Source organism: Protopterus annectens, chromosome 13.part0 (genome assembly GCF_019279795.1).
Source record: "Protopterus annectens isolate FY-2018-M chromosome 13.part0, PAN1.0, whole genome shotgun sequence".
In the NCBI taxonomy this organism is placed as follows: domain Eukaryota; kingdom Metazoa; phylum Chordata; order Ceratodontiformes; family Protopteridae; genus Protopterus; species Protopterus annectens.
The window spans coordinates 294,747,206-294,772,788 of record NC_056747.1 but is presented as its reverse complement, the minus strand read 5'-3'; the positions used below and the strand labels follow the sequence as shown (position 1 = coordinate 294,772,788).

The window sequence follows — 25,583 nt, the reverse complement described above, 5'->3', positions numbered from 1 at the left end:
GAGTACAAGGAAAAGCAATTTCCAAACAGACAATTTAAAAATGGATAGGAAATTGCATTTGTTTCTGCTACTCCTTTCATGGAAAGACAGCTCCTGAAAATATCAGGCCTCATTCCACAAGAGCCACAGCCACCACTACAGCTTTCCTACAAGGGGTGGCTACCAAGGACATTTTAGAAGCTGCTACTTGGAGCTCCGTGCATACATTTGCCAAGCATTACAATCTACCTTTATATTCCAGATCCGGAACAGGTTTTGCTACTGCAGTTTTACAGGGGATCTTAACTACACCATCCTTATCTTAGTACCTCCTCCCCCAGTTTGGCTATGGTATTCTACCCATATGTTATGACTGCAGATGCATCCTTGAAGGACATAGTACAGTTTTGTACCTACCATAAATGTAGATGTCCGATAGGTATGCATCTGCAGTCAGGATTACCCACCCTCCTTCCCCTCTGTGGTATTCCTAGGGTGCTTACCCCTCTTTCAGCTAGCTGGGGGAACCTATTATGGTGTATTTGTTTGTATGTATATATATATATATATATATATATATATATATATATATATATATATATATATATTGTTTGCTACTATTTGGAATTTTCAACTTTTCTCCAAATTTAGCCTTCCTAGAGGGCACCTGGCATCTGGGGCAAGAAACACTGAGGAAAATGGCGTCGGCTGATGCCTTTATACTGCAGAAGCTCTGACGTCGGGGAAAGTGCGACATCAGCCGAGACCAGACCCAGACTTTGGAATCCAGCCGACCGAATGGCTGCCTGAGGCAGGACAACCCATATGTTATGACTGCAGATGCATATCTATCGGACATCTACATTTATGGTAGGTACAAAACTGTACTTTATCTTTTCCTGTCAGATGACTAACCACCCATTAGAAAATTTTGTGGTCAAAGACTAATTGATTAGAGGTGTGGCTTTTTCCAGTATGATGTCTCAAATGCACACATCTATGCCACTTCTAGTCAGTCTTTGATGCAGATCTTCAACAAACATTTTTGTTTCAATATGGTCTCCAGGAGTCAGGCTTCATTTGACACAAGTGTACTTCAGAACTCTTGTATTTTAGCTTTTGGGCTGGCCTCAGGCTATATCCATTATGGTAGTTTAATACTTCTATTCATCGCATTCAGAGGATCCAGTGGTGAGGGTCTTTGATGTTAGAGATAACAGATACATTCCCACCATATTTATTTATTTTAGAAGAGGTTCTTCCTTGATGCATCACAAATATTAGTCTGCTGTCCCCTTTACAAAATAAAAATAAATTAAGAGTTTTAGGATGATGAACCTGTCAAGGAGTACCCCTCGCAGGTCAAGTGATACTGTAAGGAAGTATTTCCTAATTACCCTACCTTCTAAGGTGCAGCTTGCACTATGTCATGTAACCGTTTTAGTTATTCTGCTCTGTTTCCTTTATTTCATCACCAAACCTCATACAAAAATGTGTGTGTTCTAGTTCCTCTTTTTTTTTTTTTTTTTTTTTTTTTTAATTCCTCTTTCCTCAGCTAACTGCAAGGGTGGCGCCATTAGCCATCATGATAAAGTTGTTTAATTCTGTTGTTTATTAGAGCTGTGATTATTTTTGAAACTGACAATTTTAATGGATTGCTAACTTACTGTGTACTGTTATTTTTCTTGATCAGATTCTGTTAAACACATAAAGCACTTACAATGATAACTTGTCATACAAGTCTGACTACAGTTTTGTAACATCATGTCTGGGTTTTAACATTGTTACTTAACTCCTTGCATCTTCCCAACATTGTTGTACTAGCAGAATCTTATTTGTCAGCTAATAAAATTAGGTAAATAAAAACTAACTGGCAGATTTATTTCCACAAAATCGTAAGTCACTGTTAATGGCATGGAACTAGTAATGCTGAAGTAACTTCGAATTTATTTTGTTTGTGTTGCCAAGCCAGAATATATTTCTTTGATTTTTATCATCTTTAACTAATACTTGTATATATTTTTTTATCTATACTTTGATAACCTTATCCAAGACTATGATATTGCAGCTAGTCAAACATTTTTCCCCACTGGAACTTAAGACCTTTGGAGTTGAGTGGTATGGCAGAGGCCATGTTTGATGACAACAATGACAACAACAGAAAAAAAGACTAAAGAGGATGTGTTAAGGGGTTCTCTTTTTTTTTTAGTTAGCTGCTTTTGTGTTCCAAGCCAGGATACTGGTATACAGAAGGTTGATGAATGTACCTGTTGCAACAGATACACAGAAGTGAATAGTTTTTTTTTTGCCAGCACCTGACAGGTGACCTATCCTGCCTCACTTTCTGCTACTCTCCTGAAATACAGTCATCCAGCCTGTGTTTGGCACCAGAAAATGACTAAATGTCATTCTGCTCTACAGTCTGCAGCAGTTGTTCCTGGATCTCTGAATCCTAACTTCACTGGCTGGTGTCCAGCAAGCACGGTCTTGTTATAAACCATGCTGCTTGTATACTTTGTAGTTATCCTAGCAGGACTGTACTAGTCTAAATCTTTGAATAAATTGCTTCTTACTTTGCCTTTATGTGGTCACTGAACCTTGTCTCGGGCACTATTTTCCAGCTGCAGTCACTGTCTTTTTCTGTTTTGGCTAGCCTTTTTCCACGTGACATACCAAAGGATTAAGAAAAACTCCCTAATATAACTTGAAAATACTTTCTCCATTTAGGCGTTGTTTTGCCCTGTGAGTGGAATATTTGAGAGCTTATGCATGCAGGTTTTTTTGAAGCCTATGGGCACTGGATCCCACAGTGGCTGTAAGGTTAGGGGAGTGCACGTTGGTTAATACAGAAGTGTATTCTTTGTATTACACATTGCTCAGCTGTCCTGTTGCATCTGCCTACTTGTTACAGTTACTGCAGGCCTTTGGATACAAGTACAACAGCCTGTACATTACTAGACTTGGGTTACATTGTAGCTAAAGTACATACCACTTTGGTTCAAGTTGTATGCGGTCACATTTTTTCCTTTACTGTTTTATGTTCCTTAATAGTAATGAGATAACAGTTTCATTACTGCTGTCTGAGAAGAATTGTAACATTTAGGAACATTATGAGTTTTTTAAACAAATGGCTCATCTGCCTGGTAGGTCAGATGACATTGAGGTAGACGGCCAGTCAATAGGCATGTATAAATGTTTAGCAAGAGCACAGCTGTCAGTTTAGGGACTATTTAACTTGAGACTTTCAGTTTTAGTATCCTTGTATGGTTACCCAGAGGCTGTTAAACAACATACTGGTGTGACATATTTTCAGGCATCCCTTACCATGATACAGTAGTTGTCTGACTCATTATTTATTTATTTGACATTTATTTACTGGGAAAGTCCGACTGGGCCAAACAGTGCCCATTTTCAGCTGAGGCCTGGGGTGAAGAGCACCACAGTCACAATCTATCAAAAATCAAAACCCAATATTTTAAATCACAAATTTATCATGTAACACAACAAAACATATGTGACAAAAAAACATAATGAGAAAAACATTGAACAAACGTTTCATAGTGGAGTGCAATGAAAAACAATAACATGAGTTGGAGAAAATATGTGATGAAAAACTCGCTCATATTATTTGTTACATGAATTAGTATGCAAAAATTAAGACCTGAGACCGATTCTAATAAGATATTTAAAAGAGGTATTAGAAATTACATGATTATTAACAGTGAGAGGAAATTGAGTTATGTCTTAGTATGAGAGAGGGTTTTCATGTTACGGTTACAGAAGGAATTAAGGTTGTAGGAAAAGGCGATTATAAGAAGAGTGCAGGGTGTCATCAGGTAGCTTAGATAAGTAGGGAGAAAAGAGAAAGAGATAGAGGAAAGGTCTGCAGGTCTGGATAAGGTAAGGTAGTGGGAAAACAAAAGAAAGGAGTATAGTATGAGGTTGGAGAGGGTTGTGAGGTGTGACTTAGGTTGAAAGGGGGTGAGTGAAGTCTAGTGAGTATGTTCAGCTAGGACTGGTGCAGGAGCAGGTCCATGAATTTGTAAAGTATTCTTTTAGGGAGCATTTAAAGGTGGGTAGGTTAGAGATAGTTGTGGTGGTTAGGAGATAGGGTGTTCCATGTTTTTGCTACTGAATATTAGTATAGGCTTTGTCCAGAGGATTTATTTGGTTTATTTATGGTGATCAGTTGATTTGTCTTCTGACCTGAGACTTCTTTTAGGGAACTATATGGATTGTCGAATAAAATAAGATCTGGACAGGCTAATGGTTTATGTATGATTTTATGCATTGTTATAACCTGAATGTACCAGAGGTGGAGGGTGAGGTTTCAGCCAGCTAAAGGTATGCAGAGCTTTACAGTAATGGGTAAAATAGGTTGAATTAGTAGCAAACTTGGCAATTTCATTGTAGCAGTTTTCAAGTTTGTTTTTATGGATGATTGTAAATCTGTTAGAATTGGGGCTTCGTAGAGTAGGGAGGACAGAAAGTAGGTTTTGGCTAGAGTAGTTTTTGTGGGGGTGCTCAGAAAATGTTTATTTCTGTATAGAATGCTTATTTTTTGGGGTTCCTATCACGTAGCTGAACTTGTACAAGTTCGAACCTTATATGATCGAGACCATAAGTTCGAACTCGTACAAGTTTGAGTCTTTCAACGGAAGTCTCCATAAGGGGAGGGTTCTGTTCTGTTGAATGAGGTGCGATCTCGGAGTTGGTATATTTAAGTGGCAGGTGTTGGGGGTGCAGGGGGGCTTTCCCCCTGCTTACAACAGTTTATTTTGTTTTTTTTTTTCTTTTTATTTATTCATAGTTGAAATTTTGTAACTTTGAATGGAATGGTTCGTACATTTCATGTTTGAAGTTATAAAACTTCGACTATGTGATATAGACCCTAGTTTTTGATGAGTTTTCTTGATTTTGCTTTGGATGTGGAGGTCAAATTTAAGATTATCATCAATTATGACAATAGTTTGGTATGGTGAACTAATTCAATTTCAGTGCCATTTGCCGAAAAGATTTTGAAAAATGTTTTGTCAAGGGTGTGAGTTTTTGGGGTAAAGAGGACAAGTTTGTTTTTTGGGGGGGGGGGGTAATTAAGAGTTGGGCTTTTGCAAGCCAAATTTCAATGGAGATGACAACTTGAGCGATGTCTTCGAGGTGAGTTAAGGTGTTTGAAGAGCAGATGATAGTAGAGTCCTCTGTATATTTAATCAGAGGGTCTTCACAAGAAGATGAATTTGGGTTATTGATAAACATATTACCTAGGTACTCAAGAAGCCACTCAGACCAGAAAAGTATGTTTAGCGCTTTCATTCATCTAATGAATAACCATCAGATGAAGTTCATGCATTAAACGAATGAAAGCGCTAAGCATACTTTTCTGGTCTGAGTAGTTTCTGGTGTACCTAGGGAATTTGTTTTTCATTGGTTTCATATTGTACCTAGCCATTGGTTTTAAGTTTTTGTTTAGGTTTCGTAATTGATAAACATTTTGAAAGTAGAGGGCTAAGAATGGATCCTTGTGGGATTCCTGTAGAAGTGGGAAGGTATGCAGAGATGAATCCTTGCCATTTTACAGCTTGTTGGCTGTTTGCAAGGTAGCTGGAGAACCACTGAATAGATGGAGATGATAGACCCAGGATGGAAAGTTGATTGAGGAGTTTAGTGTGAGAGATCATGTCCACACTTTTGATAGTTTTAGAAATACTGCAGATACATGTTTATTAGAGTTGTGAGCTTTATTGACATTGCCTGTAAATGAGAGTAATGCAGTGGAAGTGCTGTGGTCTGGCTGAAATCCATGTTTGGTATCGGTGATTAATTTATTCTATAAGAGATAGTGGAGAAACTGTTGATGTAAATATATTTCAAAGATTTAGAGTGGGAAGATAGGATGGATGTGGGACAGAAATTTGTAATGTCAGTGGAATTACCTCCTTTATGTAAAGGAATAATATGTACCATTTTCTATAAGTTAGGGACACAGGATTCTGTTATTGATCTGTTAATAAGGATGCTGATTGGGTATGCTATTGCATTTGTATCTAGATTTAGGTATTCTGGGGAAGGATGAATACTGAGGAGGTGCAAGGTTTTAATTTATGTAAAAGCTTTTTTATGAGAGTAATGGAAACTGTTTTAAAGGTTATATGGGTGGAATTGTACGTGTATTGGAGAGGTTGCCATTAGGTGAGTTCTGTGAAGGAAATGTGCTAGGGTCAAAGGTCGGGGAAGTTAGCTGCATAGGGCATGTTAGGTGAGTTTGAGACTGAATTGAATATGAATTCTGTAAAGTATGTATTGAAATAGGTAGCTGTTTGAAGAGGAAGAATGTCTGGTTATGGGCCGGGATCCTTTTTTATTCCTGGGTTAATGAGAGAGAATATGAAAGACAAGAATTTTTTAGGGTTGTTTTTATGGCTTTCTTGTAGGTGCTTATAATAAGACTTTTTGTCTCTAATGATCTGTTTCTCTGATTTGGTTTTGTAGCTGTCTGAATAATTTTAGATTTTTGTCATTTTTATTCTTTTACCAGTTAATTCATGCTTTGTCTGTCTTTCATAATGAGTTTGCATTTTTTGGTGAGCCATGGGGTATGGTTGTTTTTAATTCTTTTTGTACACTGTGAGGCTAAGGTGTTAAGAATATTTAGAAATGTTGCATTGAAGTATTCAATGGCATCATTTAAGGGGAGTCTTTTTTAGGATGTTCCTTTGTTAGTTGTGCAATATTTTTATGGTTATAAGCTGCTAGGTGGTCACTTAGTATATCTGGGAGGGTACCTGAGAAGGTAAAATTAGATGGGTTAGTAACCAGAATCCAGTTAGGGCTAGATTGGGAGTTATTTTTGTCATATCATGTTGGTGTATTAATAAGCTGAGTGAATCCAAACAGTTTCATGCTGTTGATTGCTAAATTTACAGATAAAGACTGACTGTCAGTGTTACATCACCCAGGAGGATAATTTCATTTGTGATTGTATCTGCTGTCCTAGATAGTATGTTTTCAAGTATTGGCATGTTCTATCCTGGGGGGATATCTGGCACAGCAGTACATATGTTTTTGGTGCTATTACGTTTTAGGAACAAGATTAGGATTTCTCCTTTTTCAAATTTTGTGATTGTGCCTGTATAGGAAGTTACTGTGAACACATTTGGGAAGATTATAGCTATTCCACCTGCCTTTTGATATGTTCTATTGAACCTAATATTATTATATCCAGGGAGGAGTATTTTAGCATATTTTATTTCAGGTTTTAGCCAGGTCTGTGTTGTGGCTAGGATGTCTGGGTTATGTTGATTCATCTAGGCATGAAATTCTGTGATTTTGTTGCATATGCTTCTATGGTTTAGAGTGAGTATTTTTAAACTTTGAGTGTATTCTTTGGTTTAGGACCTGGGTTGGGTTGGATTGGATGTCACTACATTGGATGGTGGAGAAAGATGGTTTGTTTACTGTGGCATTTTTTTGTAGAAATGGGTGGAAGTATTACCTTGAAATTGAGACTGGAATTTTTTAGTATTTTTGGGTTACAACAGTTGAATGGAGTTGTGGGAAATAAGCTTGGAATTATGTGTGAGTAGCTAATGGGAAGATGATTGCTAGATGAGGACAAAGTAATGGCTAAGATGTGCTAATTTATTATTACTACTGGTGGGATGAAAGGAGGAGGAGGAAGACTAAGGCTATACAGGAGGGGGAACAGTATGGTTATTGTTTTAAGTCTTGTAGTATGATGAGGTGAGTTAATGAAAAGGATAATAGTACGGAGAATTGGTAGTTTGTGATGGGGAGAGAGCAGAATGAGATTTGAGAAGGAATTTAGAACAGAAGTTGGTGGGGATAAAATAATGAGAACAGTTTGTGATTGGGTAGTGCAGTCAGGCACAAGGTAGGAGAATGAGTACAGGAGGCAGGGTTAACAGAGGTATAAGTTAAGATGTAGTGTGGATGGGTGGGAATTGGGGATAGGTTAGCGGAAAAGAGTGAATCTCAAGTGGGTTGGCCCGGCCCATGGTTGAGTTAGTACCAGGGAAACAATCTATAAAACTGCAACAAGACAGGAGGCAAAGCAAGTCCTGATAACTTTAGAGGAAGTAACGTAAGCTGCTAGATTATTGTTAACCTACACCTAAGTTAACTGCAACAGAAAGTATTACCTTGTGTTTATTAATGATCCCTCTAGCTTACTCGCCATTAATGGCATTTGTCCTCCTTAACTTTCTGTGTTCAGACAATACTCTGACTTCCTTAAAGGGTCTTTGCCTTATCTAAAACTCTGGAAAACTGTTCAAATGCGGTCGTTGCAGATTTCAACATAATACTGTAGAATGTTTTAAAAGCTGGTTACCCATTATTCTGGTATGTTTATCTCTGTGAAATAAAAATTGTTGCCATTCTTAGCAGCAGAAGATCATAATGAAAATGCATTCATTTATCAGTTAATTGCAGTATTTTCAGTCCTTGCTATTTCAGAAAACTACATGACAATGTCAGTTAAAAATGAATGATCCTACTTCAGGAATGACACTTCTGTCCTTTAGCAGTGACTGGATGACTGATCTTTTTTAAGAAATTGTAACCAGTATCACTTTGCAATGTGGGAACACTGTTTTTGGTTTGTTAATGCAATGTGTTCTGAACCATGGCTGAATGATCTTTAAGCAGGTGCAAGGCTTAAACAAGGAGTGAGAATGAAACGAGTTTCAGAACCACATTTGCAGGTAAAAGAAATTAACTGATATTCATTTCTGCCAAATGTCATGAGATTATGAAAGTTTAAAACGTTCACTGTATATTACTTTCAGTTTACTATATAGCAGTGAATGGAACAGACATGATTTATGTACTTCATACTAATTTTACACAGGACAGATGGTTTGGTGTACTGGAATATATCCATGACCCTTCTGCAGTGTTGTCTGTGTTACATGCAGTAAATACTCAGTCTGAGTTCTGTGCCTCATGGGAAATGTACAGGAATAGCTTGACTATAGCACCTTCATTTTTTGCCAGTTCATTCACACAGTGCATATCAGAAAATGTGTTAATTATTTCATTTGCCTTAGGTTTTCTGACTGGCTTAGCTTCATCTTGAAGTGTTAAAACCCCTCTGTACTGCAAGTAACTCTCTTAAGAAACTCGCAGGAACCTGTAAAGAGAGGATTGAATCCTTGAGAATGAAAATAGATTTTCTTTTGGAGTAAATGCATGAGACAAGTACCTTTAAGTACAGTGCTTGAGTAGCAGTGTAGCTAGATCTCCTTACACTCAGAAAGACAAGTAAACACAGATTCTAATGGAAAATCTTCTTAGGTTTCTTGAGACTGAGCTTATTTCTGTAATTAACCATGATTGAAAATCAGCTTCTAGGTCCACCTCCTTGTTGAAATGACCATGACTGAAAATCAACTTCTAGGTCCACCTCCTTTTTGAGATATATTTGAATAATGCAACAAGATCCATTTGGATACGCAGGATCTCTGATATGTTAATTGACATTTTTGACCTTTTTTAGAAAAGTAATGTTCATTAATTGCACTAGCTTGCCCTTTTCTGATTAGTGGTGCACTCATCAGAAAGTCTGCCTATGTTAGGTAGCGTATTTAAGTGGAGTACACCTTCTAGACATCAAAGAATTTCAGAGTTTGGAAGACAGCTTTATAGTGCTATGACATAAATTAATACAGCATGAAAAAAATGTTCTGTTGCAGCTCCTAAAATATGATCTACACACTCTAAATCTAAAGATTCAACAACACATTTTAGCTAGCACGCCTGACTTTCACAAAATGTATAAAGCATATGTATTCTTTCTTGCTTGTCAGAGGTACATTTTTCATATTTAAAGAGCTCTAAAGTTTGCCATGATTATTTTTATGTTTCACAACAGTAGAGAACTGAACCACATAATTCAGACCCGACCTGGGGGCACTAACTGGTTAAGTGACTTGCTCACAGTCACATGATAGGCAAATGAAAGCTGAGGGAATCGAACATTGCACAACAGAAAGCAATTCATTGACAGCTCATAACTTTACTCCTCAGTTCTGCCAGAAAAATCAAACTTGATAGCCTAGCTATCATGCCTAGACAAGATTGTCCATGCTAATAATCGAGTGTGCTCAAATAAACAAAAACAATATTTTCTTGTTTAAGTAATCATATGTGGGCTGTGGCTGATTAAAGGGGTCAGTTAGATCAACCCACAAATGCAGTTTATCAAATGAGCTATTAAAATCTTTTGAGCAGTGATAAACTGCAACTGCCCTGCAAAAAAAGTAAGTAAACGAGTTGCAAAGCATCAGTAAACTTGCTGCGATTGTGATTGCGTTGCCAAACTTACATTTGTCTTTAGACTTTACTCCATATGCATATTTTTCATATTAATTCTGTTTTAGATGTAAAACAATTATTGTAATACAAAAGCTGCACTCAGTCACTGTTGCAGTATCAACGCCAGAAAAAACATGGTTCTGATGCATGTATGTATGCGCATGAATGGAAATGAGTATGTATGAGGTACTTCGGGTATGTATGTCTTTTGTAGTATCCTTATAAATGGACATGTGAAGTAAGCTATATGGTAGTCTTATATGTTCTTCGTGTTTCACTGTTGCAGTCATCACATTTGGGTTATCTGCTTGCAGTAGCCCACAGTCGGCCTGATTATCAAAGTCTTGGGTCCTGCATCGGTTGCTGTCTCATCTTCCATGACGTCAGGTAGTCAGGGGTATAAAGGATGCAGCCGACACCATTACATCAGTCTTTCTTGCCGTGCGGTGCCAGAAGCAGAAGCAGTTTGCAAGTGCCGTTCGGCCGACTCCTGAAATTTTCATTTTCGAGTTTCAGAACCGAAGTCTTCAACTAAACCTAAGTACCTCATTGGGGAAACTTTTTCTTGCTCTAAACTGATCTCAGTAAAAGTCAGTAATTGTATTTCTTGTGGAAAGTAAATACCGCATAAAGATTTTTATTCATACTGTATTCCTTGCCTAGGCCCTGACCACGACGTACCTCGCTGTCGGTTTTGTGCCTTATTTAAACCACGAACTATTCATCGTCTGTATATTTTCGCTTCTAAATATTTTGGTACTCTGTTTAATTATCCAGATATGTCTTCGGCAAGCCACCCAACTAGTGTCATTCCAAAAAAACCACAAAGATAAAGACAGAGACAGGCTGCCTAGGTCCAAAGCTGCTGGCGACGCTTCTCCTAAGCTAGTCGCCAGTTTGCTGGTTCTCAGTGAGGTGCTTTTGCAGCCCCTGATACCTGCTACTTCAGATTCGCAGGCCTCTACTGAGACCCATTCGGAGCATGCCGCGAGATGCTTCAACTGTGGAACCTGCGGATGTCCCTACCTTGGATGGGTCTGGAGCCGCTGTGCAGGCACCGGCTTCTGAGGGTGTATTCAGGCCTACTGACGTGCATATTAAACTGACGCCATCTTCTTCTTCAAGGCCTAAAACTCGAACCATGCCTGGGAAACCAATGCCCAAACCGCATGGTCAGGCCTCTATGCCTAAAAAACAAATGATAAGAATGGCTGAAGACCTTATTACTTTAATCAGGGGAAGCCAACCTTCTCCCTCTAAGAGACCTAGGACTGAATTTGCTTGTGATACTTCTGACCAGGATTCTGAAATTTCTGTCTCTTCTGATGACCAGGATTTACCCTTATCCACCTGTGAGGATTCTGATGCAGAGGACTCTATTCCATCTGCTTCTCCACTAGAGGATTTTTCTTTTGGTGAAACCTTGCATACTCTTAGGGAGCATTTTCCTTGGGAAAGCCAGGATTACTCTGATTCTAAAAAGAGGCTTAGAGATTTCTTACTCCTGCCCCAGCACAGGCCTTTAGCTATCCCTCCTGTGCTAGACATTGTTGACGATGCCTTTTTGTAATCTAGCTTGGCCCCTAACTCTTTACATCCTACCCCCAGAAAACCTGACAGATATTACAGGGTTCCTGATTCTGACAAGTTCCTTTTTAAAAATCCTACTGCGGATCCTGAGACCATTTCACAGGGACCCAAGAGCATTAAGGCTACTACTGCCAAAAATCCTACCCCCTCTGATAGAGATTCCAGGGCCCTGGATAGATGGGGTAAGAAGGTATACACCTCTGCTACCTTGGCCGTCAGGGCCTTAAATTGCCAGTTTCATATGTTAAAGTATCAGCAGCATATTATTGGATTGCTTAAACAGAAAATTATGTTGATTCCTGATTGTGCTGAAAATAAGATTTACAGGATTTAATGCATTCTGCTGAACAGGTTGGAAAACATACTTTGCAATGTGGTTTTGATTCACTAGAGGCATCTTGCAGGGCTGCTGTCACTGGGTCTGTACTTAGAAGGTATACTTGGCTTAAGGAGCAATCTTTGCCAGATCATGTTAAAACTAAATTGCTGGATGCTCCCTTTTTGGCAACAAAGCAGAAGTAGTTCTTAAAAAGATGGAGGAGAAAGCTAAATCTATGCAAACTGTTAAAGATTTCTTACAAGTGCAGCCTCCAAGATTTAGTAGGCATTGGCCCTCAAAAAATTGGTCCTTTCCTGCCTCTTCTAGGCCTTTTCAGTTCAAACCCAGAACCAGCAGAACAACCAGGCATCAGTCCCAGGGTACGCACAGGACTAAGCAGTGGGGGGCTCCCACTTCCAAATCAGGGAGTAGTACACCTCCCTCCCTATGGTAAGCTGTCTCAATGACCATAAATGAAAATAAATCACAGCTGGTACCTGGGAGCAAGTTTGAACACAACTTCCCAAATGGCTTTCCTCACGCCAGAGAAACAAATTCATTTGACAACTTACTTCAAACTAGTGGCCACAAAAACCCTGCTATCTGCAAGGCAAATACTGCAAGCCTTGGGGTTCATGGCCTCATGCATTCTACTAATTCCATATGCAAGACTGCATATGAGGAAACTACAGTGGTATCTAAATAGCCTATGGTGTCAACATTCTCAGGATCTAGAAGCAGTGATTCCTATCATACCGTACCTACAGTTAGAATTTCTTTGGTGGGCAGAGATCTGCCACCAAAACAAGGGACTACCATTCACTCTACCTCCCTGCCACCCAAACCCTAACAACAGATGCATCAGACTATGCATGGGGGGCTCACCTGGCAGGGAAGTGCATTCAGGGCAAATGGAACCCAAGTCAAATGCACTTGCATATCAATCAAAAAGAAATGTTAGCTGTACAGAATGCTCTGGCAGCCTTCAAGGAACACATTCTTTCAGGACAATTAATGGTAAAGATGGACAACACCACTGTTATGTGGTAGATAAACAAGCAGGGGGGTACCCCTTCCTTCCCCCTCTGCAAACTAGCCATGGCTCTGTGGAACACAGCCTTGAGCTACCAAGTGCATCTACAGGCTCAGTTCCTGCCAGGAAAACTAAATACACTGGCAGACAAACTAAGCAGAAATCTCATGGACCCACATGAGTGGAAAATGGAACCAAAGACTTTCAACATGTTGATAAACAAATGGGAGAGCCCCAGATATAGACCTGTTTGCCTCCCCCCAGAACTACCAATTGGACAAATTCTGCACAACGACTCCCCACAAACAAGCTTGGAAAGTGGATGCTTTGTTTTTCAGCTGGAAAAATCTCAGTTTATGCCTTTCCTCCTCTGACTCTCCTCTCCAAAGTACTACTAAAGATCAAACAGGACAAACCGAGGATGATACTGATTGCACCAGACTGGCCACGTCAACACTGGTACCCCCCTCTTGCGCAGTGTGTCACAGCTAGCCCCATGGTACCTGCCTCAGACCCCTACCCTGCTGTCACAGCAGGAGAGCCAGATTCTGCACCCCCAGCTTTAAACCCTGAACCTGACAGCCTGGCTTATTACCTAATGTCTCTAATACCATCCCTCAGTAAACAAGTGTTGGATGTCATTTTGGAGGCAAGGAGGCCTAGTACTAGAAAATCTTATGCTGAAAAGTGGAAAAGATTCTGTGCCTGGAACCAAACTCAAAGGATGGCCACAGCAGCACCCAATTTACCTCAGATTCTTCAATACTTAACTGAGATGCTTCACAAGGGCCTTTCCTTTTCCTCCATCAAAATTCACGCCTCAGCCATTTCAGCTCATTACAACACAGGACCATTCCTCTTTTCTCACCCACTGCTCAAGCAGTTTGTCAGAGGGGCCAAAATCTTAAGACCACCCACAAGAGCCCCAAGTCCAGCCTGGGAACTTAACTTTGTATTGGAAAAACTCACTCTGCCTCCTTTTGAGCCAGCTGCAAGTGCAGAGTTAAAATTCCTTTCTTGGAAAACAGCTTTCCTTTTAACAATCACTTCAGCAAGAAGGGTATCTGAATTACAGGCCCTTAAGGCAATGGAGCCTTTCATCATCTTTCATGCGGACAGGGTGTCCCTCAGGACCAATCCCTCCTTCATGCCCAAGGTGGTATCCAGTGTGGCCCTTAATCAATCCATTCATTTGCCAACCTTCTTTTCTAATCCACAGAACAAAGGGGAACGGATACTGCACTCCTTTGATTTGCACAGACAACTTAGATTTTACTTGGACAGGACTAAACCTCAAACGAAATCTGAACAACTGCTGGTGGCATTTGCTGCAGGGGCAGAGGGGAAGGCTATTTAAAAGCAAACCATTTCTAAATGGATAGACCATTGCATTCATTTCTGCTATAAGCACCATGGAAAACCTATCCCACAAGGGATTAGATCCCATTCAACCAGGACTGCATCTACCTCTACAGCCTTTCTCAGGGGTGTCACTACCAGAGACATTCTAGAAGCTGCTACCTGGAGTTCTGTACATATCTTCACCAAGCATTGCCATTTGCCAATCTAGGCCGACTGAGGGCTACTGCAAGCAGATAACCCAAATGTGATGACTGCAACAGTGAATACACTTGAACATCTGCATTTATGGTAAGTGTACACGGCTTTACTTTCTGAGATGGATTACATCAATAATCACCACCTAGCTCATTCATTATGCTGTTTTACTCACCTCAGTGATGTTTATCCACAAAGATGTTTAGTCATCCGATCTCGTGATGATTGCTATAAACTGAAACTTTTCCTTTGGATAAACTTACTGGCCTCACAAGGATAATCACTATGGTAATGTGAAACTTTTCCTCTGGATGCAAGTGAGATTAATAGTAACTGCCCTGTCCCTTCTTAAAGTGACCTTTGTATAAGGGAGTTACCATCTTCTACTCACCCAGCAGTACGCTGGTTTCGTAGGAGATGGAATGTACAGTTATGTATGATGGCTGCTTGCCAAGCATCGCTAACAACTTTCTTATAGCACCCTGGAAACAGCTCATCTGGACCTGGTGCTTTAGATCCCTGATGTCACTTGACTTCATTCTGTACCTTCTCCCTTGTCACTTTCTCACCTGTCTATTTATTCTACTACATGTATACCTGTTCTTCCCTAGATGACACCTTGTTCTATTGTACTTATGCAAGTACAGATATGATAAACTCATTCTGTAATCTCTGGCGATGGGTGGCAATTTTGCTTTCAGTTTCTAGTAATTTAGTATCTTGCCCAGTGTTATGTTCTCTAGAGTACATAAAAAAAAATATTTTAGGAAGGAGTCTCAATCCAAGGCTTCATTTTTTGTAAAGCTGTCTTAGAATAGTTTATCATATTTTTTTCCTGGATTCCTGATAAGAACTGTTTCTTAACCTATCCCTCACTTCCCTTCATTCTCTTGTAGGTTCATAGGTAAGTACTAGGCTAGCCAACTGTGTGGGCCATTTTAAGCCTAGCCTGTTTTCCTTTTTGTGTTCGAAATAACCTATCCCATTTGGTTATAGATTGGCCTTACCCATCCCATGGTCTATAATTATATATATATTAACCCTAATGAGAATAACTAGGATCATACCATAGATAAGTGGATTTGTGGAACATTCTATGGCTAGTGTATTTGGCTGATCATTTTCTTAATGTAAAGGGTACTCCTACCTTTCAGAGAAACACAGTACAAGGATATTGGCTAGTGACTTCTATGAGTAGAATGCTTTTTGTAGAGACTGTGTGGACTTCTTTCATGTAACAGGGACTGTAGCAGTTTCATTTAAATGACTTCTTAGCCCAGCTACTGGCTTTTTAGTAGCAGAAGAAGCAAAGTGTTAGAGCTTTGGATACAATTAGACCAAATCTAAGAAACCAGAGAGCTTTGTTGACAAGTAGTTATAGAACTCCATTCTGAGTTGCAGCTTTGATATGACCTCTATCCAGAAAGGAAAGGCAATATTAGAGATGTACTCCAGCAGTATAAAATCTGTATATACTCCAAATGCAGTGAAATAATGATGCAAATCTTGGTAAGTGTAAAGGAGGTCTGAAATTGACAACCCTCAAATAAAACGTAGTGTCCTAGTCACTCAACAAGTGACTAATGTAGACATGGAATAGTTAAAGAACATCCAGAGAAGTACTGAATTATTTTAATTATTACAGTTTGATGATAAACTTGATCAACAATCCCTTTTCAGTCACAACCCGGGCCAAACCTCTTAATCTCGTAGTGCAAGAAATCTGGACAAAGCCTAAAATAATGGGAGGACAAAGGGCCAAAAATAGGGGTGGATTCTGAATATTGATCTTATCAACTTAGAAGGTTACTAGAGTAACAGATTTTGTGTTGGCATGCATTTTCTTAAGGATATAAAATCTGAAACTGAAATGTGTGTCATTATTTAGTGACTTTAGTGATTTGCCAGAAAACCAAAAATTTTATGAATAACAGACTAAAAATCTGAGGTAAAAATGTGAACATTCTGAGAAAATGTGGACAGTTGAGAGGCATAACTTGGGGCTGTAAACTTTGTAAATAATTAACATGCTGTAATGAAAAACAAACACATAAACATGATAATAAAACAACATTAATGAGCATTTATAAGAAGTGAGTGTGTATGTATGTACATATATATATATATATATATATATATATATATATGTACATACATACACATCCACCCACCCTAAACTAAGGGTAAAAAGGTCACAAAGACAAAGCGTTAAGTAAAAACTCCAAGAAAGACCTAGCCAAGTTAGTGTCTTCACTGTAACACATTAAATCTGTCTTACGGAGACACACAGGATATGTGCAAATGACCCCTTAAGGACATGCAAGTGTTTTAGCTACACGGATTCTGAATGATCATGACTTCTTACTTTTAAGTCTTTACTGTTTACACTCAGGCCAGTAAAGCAAAGCCCCACTAGCTGTAGACATGCCATGTTACACCTTTTCTCCAAGCTCTTTTGTAAGTGGATTGTTTGGCCATACTTTGGAAATGGAGCTTACAGATAAGCTTGATGTCCATAAAGTTATGACTGCAACATATCCCAAACAACATCAAAACCAAAGAGTGATGAAGGTCACATGGACTAACCATTAAGTAAATTCTACAAAAAAGAAACACTCTTTTCTATGTCTGTATTCACTATGTCTTTTCTTGATGTTAGCTTGTTACGTCTGCTGTTTTGACTCAGTTACTTGAATGTGTCCTTTTATCAAAAGAAATCACAGGTCATACTGGAAACTTTTACAATTATTACTAGAACTGTAGGTGTTTTTAACCCACACTTGAAGGATCATGACAATTACTGAAAGAAGAGATGGATGGCAGTTCTTCCATATGGCAGATGTGAAAAAGCTTATTCTATGCAGCCAGTGTTCTTGGAAACTTACACAGTTACCATAGCATGGTGTCTGGATGTATGCAGCATAATGTTTAGGATCTGTCTGAATTGATGTCAGTCTGATTTTTCTTTAAATTACACTTTGTGAGCCAGGTTAGGCTTGTTGTAAATGGTGGAGAGGTCAGCTCCAGTTCAGTCTGTGGTGTAAAGTATGGTGGTAAAGTATCTCTGGTATGATGGAACTTTTTCTGTAATTCTGGATTTATTGGTTAACCACAAGTGAACATGTGTAGTGATATTCCTATTTGTTTCTGTGGGAAAGGACTATGGACTTTGCTGATAAGCCCAATTCTGGCATGGTGCCTTCTTTTTATGGTAATCACAATACCTGTTGGTACCCTTAAATGTCTTTTACTGAATACCACCAAGTATTGGAGTTACCATTAATGGAAAATCTAGGTAAGTCTGACTTAAAACCTTGTGTCAAATAATGCTGTCTTCAATTTTGGATGGGAAGAAGACAATAAGATTATTGAAAAATGAGCTGTAGGAAGTGAGTTGGTTCATACATCCTGCCACTTACTGAACAATAATCATAGCTGCACACTGTGTATTGTTTGACTTTTCCAACTTTTGCTGCACTAAAGACTTCATCACTGCTAATTTGGATGAGGTACCATGACCCCCCCCCCTATCTTGGTTTTACAGCAAACAATAGTTTTCCACACAAGCTGTATGCGATTTGATAAGCTTATTGAACCAGCAGCAGTCCTACGTTATTGAATTGAGGATTATAGCCAGATGGTGGGCTACAACTACATCTGTGCTAGTAGAGAAAGCTAGGGCCAAGAACAAAAAACTCTACATAATCCTAATCTTAATGTATAATTGGCATGAGAGATTATCTACCCATTTAACTTCTTGAATTTGCTGTGATGCGTAGCCATGAAAACACAGCCTAGTAAAACAGGCCATTTAGAGTCGAGACTATATCACTAATTAGACGTTACTCTGCTAGTGTAAAACACAGACCACCCAGTTCCTTTGCACTAACTCCACTACTCTAAAACAATTGTCAGTAAATTGGACAAAGGATGCTGCTCATTCATTGTCAAGGTATGAAGCAAGCCATACTGGAAACAGGCAGGGACCTTTATTCTTTGCTTTTTTTTTTCAGTATCTCTGCAAGCATCTCATCAAGAGCAGAGGAAGATATGTCCGCATAAAGTTTGAAAGATTCTCCTTGGATGCCTCCTACCCCAGTCTGTAATAGTTCCTTTCTAAGCCATAAAGACTAACAAAACTTTTAAAGCTTGTAAGAAGGACCATAGTGTTATCTACAGTAATGCACCATAGTCTCAGTGGAAAGGCTTCAGCTGGGCTTTATTCTAGTTTTCTTAAAATGCTTTTAGTACTGGCCTGTGGAAACCTTCCTGATGTTATATCAGGTACACCAGTTATAGTAGATTGCAGAAGTGCTCTTAGGGGAAAATGGTAGAAGTGCAGAAAAGTGAGTTTCAACACCTGCTGTACAAACTGGCATTCCAGAAAAGTACAGTTGTGTACACTTGCCATAAATGTAGATGTTAGAGTGTATTCACTGTTGCAGTCATCACATTTGGGTTATCCCTGCCAGGGTAGCCCTCAGTCAGCCCGAATACCAGAGGCTTAGTATTTCTGCGTCGGTTGCTGTCGCTCCAGGACTGAGGTCAGGTCGTCAGTAGTATAAAATAAGTCAGCCGACACCATTACATCAGTTTTTCTTGCCCTGTCAGGAGCCCCCAAGAGGGAGTTACGTTATGGTAGAAGAACACCACCAGTAGAAAGTAAAAAACAAAAGTTCCTTGTAAGGAGATGGGGAGAAAGAGAGAGAGAGACAAGGATAGGATGGAGGGAGGGAAACCAGGACTGCAAAAGTGAATACACTCTAACATCTACATTTATGGTAAGTGTACATAATTGTACTATATTCTTCGTGTTTCACTGTTGCAGTCATCACATTTGGGTTGATTCCCAAAGCTGAAGAAAAGGGTGGGAGGCAGTCAAAAAGACTGGGGGCTGGCTAGGATGCCCTGCAAGACTGCGGTGGTAAAGGCTGCCCTGGATTTGGAGAAGATAGGCAGGTAGTAATGCTTGGTGAAAGAATGATCTGATGTCCATGTTGCAGCCTCCAGGATGTCCCTGGTGGGGACCTCTCTGAAGAAAGCTGCAGAGGTGGAGGTTGCTCTGGTAGAATGTGTCCTGTCCACCTTGGGGGGAGGTTCCCATGTTGCTTGTAGCAGAAATGAATGCAGTGTGCTATCCGTTTGGAAATGGTTTGTTTGGATATGGCTTTCCCTCTGCTCCTGCAGCAAAGCTGACTAACAATTGATCAGTCTTTCTAAATTATTTAGTCCTGTCTAGATAGAATCTGAGCTGTCTGTGCACATTTAGATAGTGCAGTATCCCCCCCCCCACTTGTTTTGTGGGTTAGGGAAAAGGGTGGGCAAATGAGTGGATTGGTTGAGAGCCACACTGGACACCACTTTTGGAATGAAGGATGGATTAGTCCTGAAGGGGACCCTGTCAGCGTCGAAAATGATGAAGGGCTCTGCAGCCATTAGTGCTTGTAGCTTGGGTACTCTTCTTGCTGAAATGATGACCAGATGCAAGGCTGTCTTCTTTGAGAGAAACTTTAACTCTGCTGAAGCTGCTGGTTTAAAGGGGGGCAGGGTGAGCTTTTCCAACACAAAATTTTGGTCCCAAGCTGAGGTAGGTGCTCTTCTGGGTGGCCTCAAGTTGTTAGTCCCTCTTAGGAGCTGTTTGATGAGAGGGTGTGAGAAAAGAGGTAGTCAGTGCTGAAATGAGCAGAGATAGCAGAGGCATGAATTTTAACAGAAGAAAAGGATAGACCCCTGTGCAGTAGGTCAGCATGGTAATCCAGGATGAGTAGGGAGGGCTGTGCTGTCCCAGCTCCCTTAGCCTGGATCCAGGTGCAAAACCTTTTCAATTTGTCAACATAAGACTTTCTAGTGCTAAAGCATCTGGCCTCACGTATAACATCTAGAACTTGTTTGCTGAGACTGGCAGCTTGTGCAGTGGTCAGGGAATAAGCCAGGCTGCCAGATTGAGGGTCTGCAATTGGGGATGCATGAATTCTCCTTCCATCTGGTTCAGGAGTGTTGGGATCTGAGGGAGATGTCATGGTGGCAGAGGTGACAGGGTGCGCAGCAGTGGGTACCAGTGCTGGCTTGGCCAGTCTGGGGCAGTCAGGATTGTCCTCGGTTTTTCCTCCCTTATTTTGAGCAATACCCTTGTAATGAGTAGTAGTGGGTGAAATGCATAGATTGAGAAGGTGACCCACTGGAAGGATAGAGCATACACTTTCCGGGCCTTGCACTGAGGCTCCCTGGTGCAGAACCTGCTGAGCTGATGGTTGAAGTGGGAAGCAAAGAGGTCAACCTTCGGTTTGCCCCTTTTCCGAGTTACAAGGGTGAAGATGCTTTGGTCTAGCTGCCACTCGTGTGGGTCTAGAAGATTTCTGCTTAAGTTGTCTGCCAGAGAGTTGAGAGAGCCTGGCAGGGATTGTGCTAACAGGTGTAGTTGCATGGCTGAGGCCATGTGTCAAAGGGTCATGGTGAGCCTGCACAGAAGGTACGAGTGAGTCCCTCCCTGCTTGTTGATATATCACATCCCAGTAGTGTTCTCTGTTTTGATCAGTAGAGCCCCCAGGGAGAGTAGGGGTCTGAAAGCTGTCATTGCATGCTGGATAGCTAACATCTCTTTTTGGTTGATGTGCAGATGTATTTGATGTGGGCTTCATTGTCCCTGTATGCACCTGCCATCCAGGTGTGCACCCCAGGCCTAGTCTGATGTGTCTGTGGTGAGGGTGTGGGCAGCATGGGGTTGTGAGAAGGTTAGTCCCTTGTTGTGGTAGCATGCTGCTGCCAACCAAAGAAAATATTTCCTTAAACAAGATATCATTGGCATAAGAGTTTCTAGGTCTTGAGTGTGTTGACACCAAAAGCTTTATAGGTACCACTGTAGTTTCCTCATATGCAGTGTGGCATATGGAATGAGTAGAATGCAAGAAGCCATGGACCGCAGAGCTTGCAGGATTTTCCTTGCGGATAACTGGGGTCTGGTGGCTAGTTGAGAGAAGTAGGCTGTCAGGTAAGTTTGCTTTTCTGGTGTAAGGAATGCTATCTGGGATGCTGTCTCCAGGCTTGTTCCCAGGAATGTAATTTTTTGGGTGGGTACTAGTTTGGATTTCTTTTCGTTTATAGTGTACCCTAGGGAGGTCAGAAGGTCCTTTACAAAGGCCAGGTGCTTGAGCAGCTTTTCTTGACTGTCTGCCTGAATTAGGCAGTTATCTAAGTATGGGTAAGTTTGAATATTTCTTTGCCGGCAAAAAGCAATGGTGGGAGCCAGTCATTTTGTAAATACTCTGGGAGCAGTGGATAAGCCAAAGAGAAGCACAGAGAACTGAATGTGCAGTGATCCTGCCCTGAAACATAGATATGTCCTGCATGATTCCCTAATTGGGATGTGTAGGTAGGCCTCTTTTAGGTCTAGGGTGGCTAACCAAGCATCCTTGGAGAGCATAGGTAGTAGTTGCTGGAGGGTGAGCATTTTGAATTTTGGTATTTAGAATGGATAGACTGAGGATGGGGCACCAGGTTCCCTCTTTTCTGGGTACCAGAAAGAGTCTGGAGTAGAAATGTTGGCCTATCTGTTCTGCAGGAACATGCTGTATTGCCCTCATAGAGAGCAGGGAATGGACTTGCTTTGTGGCCTCTGCCTACTGGTTTGGGGTAAGATCTGGGAACCCTTTTGGAGTTGGTAGAGTGTGGAAATAAAATTTGTATCCCTGGGACACTACGTTGAGGACCCAGCGGTTGTTGGTAATGGTGGCCCAGATGCTTGCATGGAAGGAGATTTTTCCTCTTAGAGGCAAGTGCAGGTGGGCAGAGGGAGAGGGTGGAAGTAGAAAGTCATTGTGAGTTCTTACCATGAGGGGGTGGCTTAGCAGTCCCTGGTTTTGAAGAGGAGGAACTCCATTGCTTAGATCTCTGCATTCCCTGGGGCTGCTGTCTGGGTGCCTGCTTCCCCGGGGTCTGGGCTGAGCTGAGCTGACCTGAAGGGGGCAGGAAAGGACCAGTGCTTGGAGGGGCAATGCCTACTGAACCTGGGTGGCTGGACCTGCAGGAAGTCCTTAACTGTCTGCATAGATTTAGCTTTTCTTCCATCTTTTTTAAGACCTGCTCCGCCTTGGTGCCAAATAAGTTGTCTTTGTGCAAGGGTGCATCCAATAATTTGGATTTGACATGATCTGGCAAGGGCTGTTCCTTAAGCCAAGCATGCCTTCTAAGGACAGAACTAGGACTGCTGCCCTGCAGGATGCCTCTAGGGCGTCAAAACCACATTGTAAGGTGTGCTTAAGTTACTTGACTTGCAGAATGCATTAACTCTTGTAACTCTTTATTTTCTGCACAAGCAGGAAAAGGTGATATTTTTTATTTGTGGAGTTCCATGGTATGTTGCTGGAATTTTAGCATATGGAACTGACAATTTAGTGCTATAATAGCAAGAGTAGCAGAGGTGTATACATTTTTACCCCATCTGTCTAATGCTCGGGAATCCCTATCTGAGGGGGTGGGATTCTTAGCAGAAGTTACTTTGATTCCTTTAGGCCCTTGAGAAATAACCTTAGGGTCAGCAGTAGGATTTTTGAAAAGAAATTTGTGAGAGTCAGGGACTTTATAGTACCTGTCAGGTTTCCTGGGAGCAGGAGGGTGGGTGTAAGGAGTCGAACTAGATTACATAAAAACATCATCCACAACATCCAGGACAGGAGGAATGGCCAGAGGTATGTGCTGCGGAAGATCTAAGAATTTCCTGAGTCTCTTTTTAAACTGAGGGTAGTCCTGACATTCCCATTGAAAATGCTCCCTTAAAGTATGTAGGGTTTCCCCAAGGAAAATCCTCGGGTGGAGAGGCTGAAGGAGTGGATTCCTTTGCATCAGAATCCTCATAAGCAGAGAGGGGTTGCATGTCTTCATATTAAGATGTATAAGAGTCCTCAGACTCCTGTTCAGATAAAACTATTGGGGACAAATCTCTTTTTCTTCTGGAAGGGGTAGTTTGGCTTCCCCTGATCAGCATTATAAGGTCTTCTGCCATTTTAAGCATTTGTGACCGAGGCAAGGAAGCATGTGCCTGAGATTGGGTTGTTGGTTTCTTGGGTGTGGTTCGTACCCTGGGCATTAGAAACTTGGTAGTGTTCGAAAGAACAGTAGACGTGAAAGAAGTTGTCGGTCTGTGTCAAGAATCGGTAGTGCGCAGTACTTCCTTGGAAGCCGGCATCTGCTCAGCGGCTTTGGAACCATCCAAGGTAGAGATATCCACAGGATCCTTAGTTGATGAAGAGTCTCGCGGCATACCGGACTCTGAAAGGGTCTCGGTAGCGGCCTGAAAATCCACAGAAGTGGGCATCAGGGGCTGCAAAAGCATCTCACTGAGGACCAGAGAACTGACAACTAGCTTAACGGAAGCATCGTCAGTAGGTTTGGACCTGTGTGGTCTGCTCTCTGTCTTTATCCTTACATTTTTTTCGGAAGATCTGCTGTCGGATGGCTTACCAAAGGACTGAGAGTGAAAATATCTAGCTACAATAAGGGCCTGACGATGTATAGTTCTGGTGTTGAACAAAGCACAAAAGCGACAGCAGGGGATGTTGTGGTCTGGGCCCAAGCAAGTGACGCAGTAAGAATGAAAGTCTTGGTGTGGTATTTGTTACACAGGCAAGACAATTGTTAACTTTTTCTGACATCGGTTAGAACAAGAAAAAAGGATCACCAATGGGCTACTTAGCTTTAAAAGACTATAATTTATTTTATTTATTTATTTATTTTACATTTGTTAACCGGGCTAGTCTGGCTGGATACATTGTCCATTTTCAGCAGAGGCCCGAGGAGAAAAGCAACATTAACAGACTAGTAAATTACAATAAAAAGAACAATAATCAAAATCACACTCAACACAGAACCAGTCATACATATAAGCAAATAAAGGACAAAGTTGTTATTGGTGTAGTGAAAAGCAGAAGTATTATAACAAGAAAAAAACAAAGGAGAGGCAACATTATTTAGTAGTAATTGAATATAATACGACTGACTTGTAAGGGAGAAGAATTGAAATAGGCTGGCAGATAGAGAGTCAAATGAACTGTACACTATTTACAATTTGGGATAGAACAACTTTTGCCAGAGCACTAGTATAGGAGCGAGATAAAAATAGAGTAGATTTGCATAAAGTTTGAAAAAGAAGAGATGACAAATTAGTAGATATAGCATCTAGTAGGAGCAAAAGTGAAAGAGAGTATTGCAGGTGGGTTAGGATAGGGAAACCATCAAAGTTGAGAACAACCAGTATGAGTGAGAAAAAAGGGAATTAGAAATAGGGAATATATTGCTGAGCTCAGTCAGGATTAGAGCATGGGCATAGCCAGTGGGTTTGTAAGTGGTTTCTTATTTGTTTTTTGAAAAGGTGAGATGAGCCTAGGGTGGTCAGGTGTATGGGAAGTTTGTTCCAATATGATCCTACAGTGTTGGCAAATAAGGAGTCACCTGCTTTATTGTGGGATTTGAGAGTAGTTACTAGAAGCTTATTGGCTGAGCGAAGGGAAGTGAGATTTTTATAAGGGGTGATGGGGTTGTTAAGTATGGGTGTGTTGGATGGGTAATGTAGAATTTTATAAGTGATGACTAATTGTTGTAGAAGTATTATGTTCTGAAGTTCTAGCCAATTGAGTTTTAGATTGAGACAGTGATGAGTGCGGAAAGGGAACCTGTGGCAAACCTGGCAATACTATGGTATGCTGTGTTAAGTTTTTGAAGGTTAGCTCTTGAAAGGTTGATAAAAGATGGAGAGGCATACAAAATTTTGTTGAACTG

General features: G+C 40.6%; 1 protein-coding gene across 2 annotated transcripts in view; it reads left to right on the top strand.

Annotated features, from left to right (window-relative positions):
* Positions 1–25,583, top strand: part of PIP5K1C (phosphatidylinositol-4-phosphate 5-kinase type 1 gamma) — a 1,117,364-nt gene that overhangs the window by 357,612 nt on the left and 734,169 nt on the right. The gene's annotated exons all lie outside the window — the stretch shown is intronic.